General features: G+C 43.8%; 1 long non-coding RNA gene across 1 annotated transcript in view; it reads left to right on the forward strand.

Moving 5' to 3' along the window:
• Positions 1 to 11283, forward strand: part of LOC145716974 (uncharacterized) — a 14644-nt gene that overhangs the window by 1948 nt on the left and 1413 nt on the right. The window contains exon 2 of the long non-coding RNA XR_014139925.1: positions 5006 to 5173. This is a non-coding gene — a long non-coding RNA (uncharacterized LOC145716974). The remainder of the gene's footprint in view (positions 1 to 5005; positions 5174 to 11283) is intronic.

The raw sequence follows: 11283 nt of genomic DNA on the forward strand, positions 1-11283 counted from the left end.
GGGGCCCTCCACCCCCCCCCACCCCCCCGCTCCCGAGCTCTCCAGCAGAGCACGCACCCAGCGGCGCCGTACACTTGTCACGGTATTTTTGCAAGTAGATTACAGTGGAGAGTCGTCAAACCTCAAAAAGCGAAATGCTGGCCTTTGGGGCGAAGACGCTGTGCAATCAGTGCTTCTCTCTGCGTACAGGCAAAGCACACCTGCTAATTCCTGAAATGGATGGCCCTGCCGGTGAAAAGGACAGGCGGGCGGCAGCTCAAAGATAACGTGGGGCAAGGAAAGCTCATCAGCCCCTTTGCAGCTCATGACGGGGGTGGGGGGCAGTGAGCAAACTCTTTCCTCCTTCTGGGCCTCAGTTTCTTCATGGGTAGAATAAGGGTGTATGGGTTCAGTAGATCTTCTCTACCCTCTCTCTGCCTAATGTCCGCAATTCTATGAAAAGAATCTTTATCCCCCCACCCCGGGGGGCTAAGGAGTAAGAGGGAGAATCAGGCAGGGGGCTCCTGCATGCACACAGTACTCTCCATCCGTCGTTTTTCCTTCATTACATTTAGTCAGTGAACATTTATTCCCCAGGCCCTCAAACATAGTCAAACCTAATCAGTCAAAAGTAAGGCAGATTCTGAATTTTTTTGGTGGATTTCTATTTGAAATTTTACTTCCTTTTTAGTCATTCCTCTGTTGAGATACAATTCGCATACCATAAAGTTTACTCTTAAAGTTTACCATCTGGTGATTTTTGAATATATTCACAGTTCTGCAACCACGGCCACTATCTAAGTCCAGAACACTTCGATTATTCCGGTAGGAAACCCCACACCCATCAGAAGTCGCTCCTCAGTCCCCCCCCCCCGCCACTGAGCCCTGGGCAAACACTAATCTGCTTTCTGTCTCTATGAATTTGCCTATACTGAACATCTCACGTAAGTAGAAACATACAATAGAAAGCCTTTGTGTCTGACTTCTTTTTTTTTTTTAAAGATTTTATTTATTTATTTGAGAGAGAGAGAATGAGAGACCGAGAGCATGAGAGGGAGGAGGGTCAGAGGGAGAAGCAGACTCCCTGCCGAGCAGGGAGCCCGATGCGGGACTCAATCCTGGGACTCCAGGATCATGACCTGAGCCGAAGGCAGTCGCTTAACCAACTGAGCCACCCAGGCGCCCTGTGTCTGACTTCTTAAACTTAATATTGGCAGAGTGCATCCATGCTGTAGCCCTGTATCAGTACTCCTCTTTATAGCTGAATAATATTTCCTCGTGTGGATAAAACCACATCTTGTTTATCCATTCATCCTCTGATGGGCATTTTGGATTGCTTCTACTTTTTCGCTCTGCGCCATCCTATGCTGCTCTGAATGATCGTGTACCTGTTTCTGTGTAAACATGTTTTCCTTTCTCTTGGGTATATATCTAGGAGTGGAATTTCTTGGCTATATAGTAACTCTGTGATTAACTTTTCAAAGAACTGACACACTTTTCCAAGGTGGCCGTATTGTTTTACCTTCCAATTTCTCCAAACCCTCGTCCATGGTCATCGTCATCTTTTTTATTATATATATTCTAGTGGGTGTGAATTGGTATCTCGTGGTTTTAATTCATATTTCCCTAATGACTAATGATGTTGAGCATCTTTTCATATCCTTATTGGCCATCCGTATATCTGCTGTGGAGAAATGTCAGTTCAAATCTTTTTTTTTTTTTTAAAGATTTTTATTTATTTGACAGAGAGAAAAACAGCGAGAGCAGGAACACAAGCAGGGGGAGTGGGAGAGGGAGAAGCAGGCTTCCTGCTGAGCGGGGAGCCCAATGCGGGGCTCGATCCCAGGACCCTGAGATCATGACCTGAGCCGAAGGCAGACACTTAACGACTGAGCCACCCAGGCGCCCCCAGTTCAAATCTTTTGCCCATTTTTACATTGGGTTATGTGTCTTTCTCTTGTTGAGGTGTAAGTGGCCTTTACTTATATCTGATAAGTAATACGAGTCCTTTATCTGATATATATCAGATAAAAAATTGGTAAATATTTTCTCCCATTTTGTGGGTTGTCTTTTCACTTGATAGGGTCCTTTGAAGCACATACATTTTTAATTTGATAGTCATATGTTTTTACAATATAACATATAGCTAACACATTATAAGCTAATACTTAAGTTTTTCAGACTATAAAAGTAATGCATGCCCATTATCAGGAAAAAAAAAAACTTTGGGAAAATATGAAAAGGACAAATTAGAAATAATAATCATTTATGGCTCCATCACCTAGATACAGTCACTGTTCAGATTTTGACATATTTCCTCCAGGCCCTTTTAAAACACACATTATTTATTTCTATCACTCCACTGACATCATGTGGCTCTGCACTTTACACATGGGGACATAATGAGGACTGTCTTACTGACAGCAACTCCAGATTTAGAACCTTATCCTTACTCTCCTTTCCCATCAAAACCAATGTCTCCTGCACCCATTCCCTCAGGATTCAGTTAAGCTATCTAGTAAATTAGTAACAAACACAACCATACGTTATACGGGCTTTGCAGCTAAAGGGCGTCTGCCCTGGTTGTGGGGTATTCCATTTGCATAGTGGACCCTCGTGTCATGCAGTTAGTCCTCTGCCATATACTAGGAAGTGTGTGCAGGTAAGAGCAGTCAACTCTTTTACCTCCCTGAGCCTCAAGCTTCTGTAAAATGGAAGTATCAACCTCACGTTGCAGTAAGGATCGAACCTCACAGAGTGAGGTGCACCAGAGCGGGCCTTGGGTAACCTGCAGGAAGGAATATGGCGCCCTGAATGTCTTGTGCACTGAAACCCAATAAGGTACACGGCAGCAAGGAGATAAATCAGGACAGAGCAAGAAAGACCCCCCCAGGCGAGAGGTCACCAAAGTCACACTAGTCCTTTGGGACAGAAGAATTGGGGCAGGCACTGGAAGTCATTTCCTTTCCCATACTCTTCTTTATTTCATTTTTTTTTTTACAACAGATATATACCACAGTTATTGTTGAGATATTTTTTTTTTTAAGTTTTTGTCATTCTCAAATATTTTAGAGGTGTGAGGGAAAGTGTTTTGGCTGTTCTCATGTCAGAGTATTAAAGAGAAGTCATGGTGGCAAGAACGTGTGTGTGTGTGTGTGTGTGTGTGTGAGTGTACGTGTGTGCAAACCTGAGCCCAAGTGAGTCTCCCTGAAAGAAAAGGTAAACTGGGGGGTGGGAGTGGGGTGGGGGAGCTCCATATTGTGCATATCGTGCAGTGGAGACAGCTGGATTCACCACTACAGATCCTTTTCCAAGGCCGACCTTGGAGGATCTAGATCCTGGCTCAGTTCTTACTGCCACTAAGGAGTCTTCTTGCTGAAGAACATCTATTAATATTACAAAACCCTAGTCCATGACTCACAGTCTGGATCACTTACCTACTGCCAATGGTTTTGTGGTTCCCTCTTCCAAAACAGTGCTTCGACCTCCCTTGTTGGAGAAAGCTAAAAGAGAGAAGCAGAAGGGAATGGCCCATAGAGGCTGCTCTGCTTTTTTCTGTGTCCCAAAGCTCATAACTCAGATTTCACTAGTTAGTTTGCCACTTAGTTACAAGCATTACAAAGCTTAGGAAATGAATGTAAAATAATCTAGCTGCCGTCTGTGTCAGAAAACATGTAATTATTATCTAAAGCTAGAAAGAAAGGAAGTTATTTCAACCTATAACATGATAGCCCCACACTCCTGGTTCCTGGAAACACCCGTCTGAAAGGTAAAGAACACATTGATTCATTTGCTTTATTTTGCAAAGTAAGTTAGGGTTTAGTCTGCAGTAAGCTGAAACCCTGTATGAATACGTTTCATATATTGCTGAAGGATGTAACCCTAGTTCAGGAAATTTGAGCTAAGAGTAATCTTTATTCATAATTGTAGTCTTCATTATATCCTTGTTACTCATATAAAATATTTATAGAGTATTCAAAAGGTGTGTGACATTCTCATAGGTCCCTAACTAGAGGGATTATGTGTACAAGCCTGTCCCTGCAGACTCACTATATTTAGGACATTTACTTATTTGACAAATATTTATTGGGGGCCTACTGTGCCCAAAGCACTGGGTTAAGCTTTATAAAGGACACAAAGATAAAGAATCCAAACAAACCACCCGTCATTTAGAGGAGCTAATACATGTACAAACTTTACCGTAATATAAAAGACTTTGGCTTGAAAGAGGTATAAAGTATTATCATAATTAAAACAATATAATTTTAATAACTGATAACACTTACTGAGAACCTCATTGTCCTGCGAGGTAGGCGTGATGATTATTCACATTGCAGAAATGAAGGCAGAGGTTCAGGGAGGCCTCCACAGGAAGCCACGGTGCTAAGTGGTGGAGGCAGGATTCGAACCTGGGCTGCGAAGGCGCAGAGCCAGAATTCACCCCCCCCCACCGCCCGTCACTTTCAACTGGCACACTGTGTGCATTGTGTTGGAGGTATTTTGTTTTGTTTGCTTGTTTTTGTTTTAATCATATTAGTCATAACTTTGCACTGAGTCATTGTTGCTGAAACATTTTCTCCTTTGGCAGGAAAATCCTGACCTGGTGACCTTTTGACCTTGACCTCACTGCCCTATTCTCTAACCCGGGAGTTTTCAAACAACTGGAGTGGTCTTTTGAGCCCGGGTGCTTTTTCATCAGACAGACTTCTAATTAAAATGAAGGTTCTCTGAGTGCAGCTAAACAGGGAGGGGCGTCTTCTGGGGGCGCTAGGGGCACTGAGGGGAGGGAGGGACGCTGCGCCACATTCATCTGAGGATTAGCACAGCTGAAACCTAATAAGGATCCCTGATGTCAATACCTCAGTCTTGTCACTCAAGAAGTGTTGACTTTGCCCCGACTGGCAGGGCTGCATCTGGTTCCATAGACTGATGAGCACGAACCTGATGAGGTTCTAGAGTTGCTTGTGTTTCGTGTTCCTTGATACACTAGGTGCAGCTCCCTTTATCGCATGTTATTTTTTTACAGGTGAAAACGGCTTGCTGACCCCGTGGTCCCCCTGAATCTTGTTGGCAAGGTTGGGAAAGTCAAACGGTGAGCACCAGAACCGACCCAGCTGGAGAAACGGTGCTCTCTGCTTGTAGGATCTGGTTACGTAAGAGCCTTCTGATGAATGCTGTATTCAGAAGAGACCCGGTATATGTAACATGGTGCTGCATTTCAACAAAGAAGGGCTTAGTCAACTTTTTTTCTTCCAGCCACAATGGTAGCGTCTGACAAAGCACAGGAGAATGCTGAGAGGGGGAGGCAGACACACAGAGTTGGGGGACAGTGGCTTTAGTTCAGGGATACCCTCCCTGAAATCCTGCTTTGAGACTTGGAGCCAAGGCAAGGATTTTTTTTCCCCCCAAGGTTTTATTGTCTACTGTCATTTCTGTATTTCTCCAGGAAGCACACAGAATTCTAGAAAGCTATGACTGTTATCTTAACAATGACGTTCACCTAGCTCCTTTGCACCCACTGTCTTAGGTCGACCTCAAGGACAGTGTACTCACCTAGCCAACGCCAGTGTTCATGTTTGATCCCTGTGGTAGTCTTTGAGCCTCAGGAGGACTTGCCCCTCTGTGTTGCCTGTCTTTCTCGTATCTGAGAGCAGGGACCTAGTCTATGGAACTCTCAGGACATTGCCTGGCTCATGGGCACTATTTTTATTGTAACTCAGTATGTCTTACAATAGGGACCGTTTGAGCTAAGGTGACGTAGCAATAGCAAAGAATGCCATAGAGCCAGTAAAAATGCTAAGAATGCGGCAATCTGTTGGTGCATATGACATGACTCGGAGGGGAAAATCAAAATACCAAGTAGCGTATATACATTGATTTACGCTGATAACAACTATGTAAAAAAATAAGTGCTTGTAGACTTCCAAGGACCAGGGTGATGTTTAAAGATCAAACATGAGAGAAATAGGTTTAGGCCTAGTAAATCCTTTATAATCAAAAGTTAATTAAATAATATATATATATAAATTATTGTTATTAATTATGTATCGCTGCATAAACAAATTATCGCAAAACTTAGAAGCTTGAGACAACAAATATTTATCATCTCACCCGGTTTCTGTGGTTCGGGAATCTGGGAGCTGCTTAGCTGGATGGTTCTGGCTCAGGGGCTCTTATGAAGTTACAGTCAAAATGTCAGTGAGGGCTGCTATCATCTGAGGGCTTGACCACACCTGGTGGGTCCACTTCCAAAGACTCTGACTCACATGGTTCTTGGCACAAGGTCTCAGTACCTTGTCATGTAGACCCCTCCATAGGGGGCGCCTTTCCATGGGGCTGCTCAGGACATAACAGTTGCCTTGCCCCAGAGCTAAGTGATGATTGAGAGAGAAAGAAAGAGCAAGATCATAGTTGCAATGCTTTTATAATCTAATCCTCAAAGTGACATATCATTAGACAAAAAAAGATTTTTTTAATTAAATATTTCTTCTAAAAAAGTAACATATTATCACTTCTGCCATAATTTATGGTCACATAGACCAACCCTGGTCCAAGGTGGGAGGGGACCATACATGGGTCTGAATCCTCAGACAAAGGATCATGAGGGATCATCCCAGAGGTTGGCTCAAAGGCCATTTTTGCTCAAAAACATGTTTTGGTTATTAATATACATTCCAAATATACACTGAAATAGATATTTCAAAATACCCCATCTTCCTGATTATACTTTTCAAGAAATAATAATGGTATTTTTTTAGTACTTCCTATGTGCCAAGCACTGTGTTAAGATTGTCCATGGACCTTCCCTACAATCTTCACAACTTCAATGGAGGCACTTCCAGGTGCCTCATTTCGCCCATTTCAGAGATGGAACTTGAAGCACAGAGAGGTCAAGTAACTTGCCCAAGGGCACACACCTAGCAAGAACATCAGAATAGGAACTCAGATCTATTGATGAAGGCGCATGTATCTTTGCTAAGCTGTGTTGCTTCCTGCAGTCATGGATGTGTGGGGGTAAATCTCTAATCTAACTAAATTAAGAGCCGTCATTGCAAGTGCGTAGTTGAAGATGACCCGTACAAGCACAGAGTAAAGAAACTAAGATTCACATTTGCTGTGAGGTTCATGGGATCTCTCATCACGATTAAGACCGTAACAGTGACTTGGGTCTTCTCTCTTCCTACCGTCTTCCCTCTCTCTACTCTGGCTACACCGGCCTCCACACTGTTCTTGGAACACTCTTGGCATGCACCTGCCTAGGTCTTTTGTGCTTGATAGTCTTCTTCTCATCCCCCCAGATCAGCATGGCTCCTTCCATCACCTCCGTTTCCCAAATGCCACCTTGCCAATGAGGCCCACTGTTACCATGCTAACTAAAATGACCACCCCACCATCCTCAGTCCCACCTTCCTTCCCCTCTGGTCCTTTCCCGTAGAAACCATCGCCGTCCACATCCTACAGAACTCATTTATTTAGGATGCTTATATTTTTCTCCCTACCCCAGGATGCCATTTCCACAAAGGCAAGGATTTGGGTCTGTTTTGTTCACTGAGGAGCCCCAGCACCTAGGACAGTCTTTGGTACATATATATACTCAGCATTAAATATGTGTTTCTAGCAAGTTGTTTTCTTCCAATGAACATTTTACACGTGTTGCCACATGTGTTCGTTTTTCAACCAGAAGAGATGTATCAGACATTTCTAGAAACAACAAATGCTCCGGACACAGAAGATGCTTTTAACTTAGAAGAGAGAGAAACCAGGTCAGGATTGAAGTATTTTCACTACCCAACTAGTGGCCCATCCCTCTGTCGAGTGACCCTAGGAAACCTGAATATTTACTTTTGACATTAGAAAAAGTCAGTTAAGCAAATGACATTTCATAACAAATGAAAGAATTTCCTTCCTCTATTTATTCTGGATAAGCTATTAATTTTGAGTATGTTTTGTTCCCCCCAGACATAGAGGTATTGTTTGACAGAAGGTCAGCATTCAGTCTCACTTTGCTCAGGTCTACCTAGAACTATTCTTTCTATTCCTGGTCACTTTGGAATGCCAAGTTACCAGTTGACAATGCATTCGGTGAAGGTCTTGGTGTTGCTGAGTTTTTTCCTTCGGACCAACTGCCCATATCGGCTACAGAAGTAGAGATACGTGCTAAGTGCAGGCCATCATACCTACATTATCTCGAATATCTTCAGCAACCCTATGGGATGAACACTGTGGTTACAAAGCCCAGTGAAGTTCAGCAATCGGTTAAAATTACACAATCAGGGTAGAGACTCACACCAAGATTATCTGTCTGATTCTGAAATCTTGGCCAGTTTCAAGGTGCCACTCTCTGGCCCAAAGCTCTAACCTTACCTGGTTATCTTTACATGAGATGCAATAGCCTAATACTGCATACCACATATGTACGCTCCAAAAATGTCATTGTTTATCTGAAATTCAGACTTCACTGGATGTCTTGTGTTTTTATTTGCTCAACCTGGCCAATAAAAACACATACTCTATGAGGATTCTGGAGTGTGCCCAGGCCTGTTAATTTTCATAAAGTTTTATTTGTTCATTAAAAAAATACTGAGTACCTACCTTGGGCCAAGGACTTTTCTATGCTTTGGAAACACAGCAGGAAACAAAACAAATATTCTACATTTGTGGATCTCCCCGGGTAACTCTGAAAACTCCTACCAGTGGGGCACCCAGGTGGCTCAGTCAGGTAAGCATCTGACTCTTGATTTCGACTCAGGTCATGATCTCAGGATTGAGCCTGGATCTTGGCTCCATGCTCACTGGGAAGTCTGCTTGGGTTCTCCCTCTGTGCACGTGCAAGCTCTCTCAAGCTTCTTCTATAAAATAAATAAATGAACCTTTTTTTTAACCTCATCCCAGTTACGAAACTACGAGGTCAAGCAACCTAGTTTTACAGATCGGGGGAACAGAAGCCATCAAGGGTCCACCATGGCTCAAGATCACAGACAGAGGAAGGACTAGGGATCAAGTCTCCTAACTCCCAGTTGAGTTTTTTTTTAATATCTCTCTGCTAACCATATGTCCTCAATTTCCCAGAACACTCCCTTGTTAGTATTCTATTGTTCCTTAAATTACAAGCTTTGATTTGCAAAATATAGTCCAGAAGCTCTGTCATTCTTAAAATCATACACTTAATATGACTGGGGGCTCTCCCTATAACCGTAACACCACGATTACAGCTGTCAACATGCACACACAGTAACAGAGAATCCTGACCCCGGATAAAAGGGGCAGTCATTCCTGGCACCTGACTCTTTGCAGAGTATGTGTGTGCAGCACTTATCATGTACATCGACCCACGATTCTCCCAACAATCCTGTGAACGGGGCAGGTCAGATGTCACCATAACTGCCCTTTACAATTGAGGTAGTGGAGATCAGCGCACAAATCCAAGTTCAAACAACTTGTACGTGGCAGAAACAGGGCTCAAGTCCAGGTTTTGTCCGTCTGAATGAATAAAATAATCGGAGGGTGAATGAAGATTTCAGCTGGCTTCTTTTCTTCCTCCTTCAGCAGGACTGGCCAGCCAGGTGCAGGAACCCAGTGGTTACCCATGAGCACTAGCCTGCCTGCTTGCGCCGAAGCTGCCCCCTCCCCAGCCGCTGTGTGCTCCCCTTCTCTCAGGCTCCAAATTCCCACACAGCGCATGGTGTGAGGACAGACTGATCGCAGAAAAACCTCAACCCCCATACACGCGCATAAGCCGGGCACCATGCCCCGGTGTGGCCCCCACACTTATAGAGATTCACGGAGCAGATGAACTAGTCAGTACTGTTAAGAAAACAACAGCCCCTCACTTATGTTAAGGGCCCATGTAAGCAAACCAAGATTTGATATTTAACCTAACTGCGGTTTCAAGCTCTCCAGGGAGGTAACCTTTAACCAGTCAACATGGCATTTTTTGGTCAGCACTAGAAATTTACTGATAGACCCTTTCTGTTCCCCTTAGGAGGGTGACCTTGCCTAAAACAATGCATTCTTCACCAAAAATTTCCTTTTTCCCTCCACTCCCTCTCTGCTTTTAAAAACTTTTCCTTGTCTACAGCTCCAGGGAGCTCCTTTCTGTTTGCTAGTTGGGATGCTGCCCGGCTCATGGAAAGTTCAATAAAGCCAATGAGATCCTCAAACGTACCCAGCTGCCTTTTTGTTATTCAACACAACCAGGTTCCTAGGGAATTGGTGGCCACGCTGATCAGTTTCCTTTCAAGATGAATATGAAATCAGGCTGGGCCACAGAAGAAGAATCCCAAAGAAGAGGGCCTGGGGAAGTGAGGCCTGGGTTTGATGATAATGATGATGATTAACTGAGGAGCAAATGCAGGATCGACTTCAGAGTTACACAGAGCCCAGGACTTGTTCAGATTCTGCTATGCGTCCTCATTGGTAAAATGGCAGCTCTATGATTATGTGTAAAATAATTCTATGATTACAACAGCCCTGAAGAAGGGCCCTCCTATCTTAATATATCCAAGTAATGTCCAATTAATAAATAAATCCAATATCCAACAAGTAAAGATTTCAACTTCAGTCATTGGAGTCTGGCCAATAATTATTGGAGTCAGTTGAGAATCTTTCACTGCAAGACATGGAAAACCCCACGCCAAACTGCCTTAAGACAAGAGGGAGCTTCTTGGTTCATGTAACTAAAAAGTCCAGCAGAAGCACTGGCTTCAGGTTCGGCTTGATCAGAGTCTGAACCAGTGCCCTCAGGACGCAGTCTCTCTCCATCTCTTGGTTCTCCCTTTGGCAAGTTCCTGCTTCCTTCTCAGGTTCTATGTGACAGCACCTGTTATCATGACCACACAGGCCCAGCCAGAGGGAATGTGGGAATCTTCCCCAGCTCCTCAGCTAAAGTCCTCTTATGACTACAAATGAGCACGAGAGATTGTTTTGAGATTAGGGAACCCTATCGCTTGGTCAGAGGAATATGATGCTCTGACCGGCCTGAATACCACACCTACTCCCTGGGGACAGGGATATAGTCAGTTTCATCCAAAGCACAGGGATTAAGAGTAGGGAAGGGGTAGTCTGTCTGCCAGTTGAAAATTGAGTTAATGGATTTTGCTTCCTAAGACCCAATGACCAAAGTTGACCTGGGACCGTGCTGGCTTCCAGGGCCTCTCTAAAGTCAAACTTGGGTCCCTCGTGGGCCAAACCACTGTCACATGCATGTCTTGTGAGGCCTAACCTTTGTTTTCTTGACTTCTCCATGGCAAACACCAAGGTGGGATCAACCTCGTGCTGGATTCTTTTTTTTTTTTAATTTTTTTA

The sequence above is a fragment of the Leptonychotes weddellii genome, chromosome 14, assembly GCF_054177405.1.
Source record: "Leptonychotes weddellii isolate Sample4059 chromosome 14, ASM5417740v2, whole genome shotgun sequence".
Taxonomy (NCBI): Eukaryota; Metazoa; Chordata; class Mammalia; order Carnivora; family Phocidae; genus Leptonychotes; species Leptonychotes weddellii.